A 2,013-nucleotide genomic window follows, 5' to 3' on the forward strand; every position below is an offset into this window, starting at 1 on the left:
AGCAAGAGAGGGGTACTGGGCAAACTGGCTGACCTCAAAGATCACTGCCCATCAGCATCCTTCCCCTTCCACCCTGGCTACCAGTAAGCGCCCCTTCACGAAGCAGCTCAGAACGCATCCAGGATATAGCTACCTGCGACACCACCGCTGACTTCCGCTGTCTGTTAGTGCGTTCTCTCGCGTACGTTTAAGACTGTGCCGAGGGTTTACTGCTCAGTCTCTCCTCCCAATCTCTTCTCTCAGCATCTGCCTCTCCATCGTTGTCTCTCTCTCTCCCTCTCTCTCCTCTCTCTCCTCTTTCTCCTCTTTATGCACTGCCCCTCATCTCAATCTCCTATTTCAAAGGGATGATAATTGTGCTGTAAAAGCGTTTGGGTGCTCATTGCATTTTCACCTTGAACAAAAAAAATCTCACCTGAATATACAAATAAGAGTTGGTTAGTTGATATATTGTTCACCAAGTTTCTTGTCTTGATGATTTCTCATCTCACTGTAATATAGGCCTACCATTTCTATTGTATCACTCATAAACTGTCAATCACCATGTTTTTCTAACCTTTCCTTGCTATTTTTACATGGTTGTTATTAGAAAATAAAAGGAATACCTGTGGTATTTCAAATTGAAAAACATGTGAAGTACTCACTTCTTTTGCAAATCACTTGTAATGATGAACTATTTTGTGCTAGAAATTATGGCTATAACAGGCAGTGGCCTAGTATACAGCCCACATGATCGATCCCGGCCCCTCATCACAGTCAGGAACGATAATGTGGCCCCCAGAGAAAAAAGTTTGGGGACCCCTGCTTTATATGGTTCCAACTGCAATGACGGACAGACATCTACGGTGGCCCTGAAGTGCAAGACACCACAGCATTTCAGAGAACACCACAGCATTTCCAAAAACGCTACAGCATTTCACAAAACACAACAGCATTTCAGAAAACGCCGCAGCATTTCACAAAACGCCACAGCATTTCAGAAAACACAACAACAGCCAGCTCTGGCTGGCTCTGTCCAATCACAAACAAGAAGTGTTCTCCCTAAGGAATACCCTTTCCGTCCAATGTGAAATGCTGTGGTGTTTTCTGAAATGCTGTGGTGTTTTCTGAAATGCTGCAGCGTTTTGTGAAATGCTGCGGCGTTTTCTGAAATGCTGTGTTTTTTTTTTCTGAAATGCTGTGGCGTTTGGTGAAAGGCTGTGGCGTTTTGTGAAAGGCTGTGGCGTTTTGTGAAATGCTGTGGCGTTTGGTGAAAGGCTGTGGCGTTTTGTGAAATGCTGCGGCGTTTTGTGAAAGGCTGTGGCGTTTTGTGAAAGGCTGTGGCGTTTTGTGAAAGGCTGTGGCGTTTTGTGAAATGCTGTTGTGTTTTGTGAAATGCTGTGGTGTCTTGCACTTCAGGGCCACCGTAGAATTCATAGGAAAGGTTTTAACAGTTTTAACATTATAAACAACGACAGCTGTATTAACACCCCCTGTTTTACTCAAACACGCACACGCACGCGTCCACTTGTATGTGCACACATTTGAACGTAACAAAACATAGATGGTTCACAAAACCTTGGGGAAAGCCTCTCATGAACTACAGACTCAGTGGGCCTGATATAAATAACCCCCGTGTGTTGGAATCGTTGGAAATGAGTGTGTTTGTGTCTCGCACAAAGGGAATGTTGTCCAAAAGACTGCATATGTTCTGCTCATAATAAACCAAAGGCAAAAACTGCTGAGGAAAAAAAACCCGCCTCCGTGATAAGTTCATTGGTCGACCAGCGATACACGAATTGTCCACAAAGATCTGATTGGTTCAACAGGGAGACGTTTCTGACGCAGCGTCCTACTCCCCCTCGCCCTCCCCTGTAACGTAAATGGCTCATCTCTGCATCCGTCAAAGAGAGAGTCCTCTGCGGTTAGATTGATTGGATATACCAGCCGTCTGACAAGCGGACGTACGTAAAACACAGCGCGGCTGTGGCTTATTGAGTCTGCGCTAACAGAAAAGGAGGAGGTTCCCGAATA

This window comes from Notothenia coriiceps, unplaced genomic scaffold (assembly GCF_000735185.1).
Source record: "Notothenia coriiceps isolate Sejong01 unplaced genomic scaffold, NC01 NC01_scaffold00025972, whole genome shotgun sequence".
Lineage (NCBI taxonomy): Eukaryota > Metazoa > Chordata > Actinopteri > Perciformes > Nototheniidae > Notothenia > Notothenia coriiceps.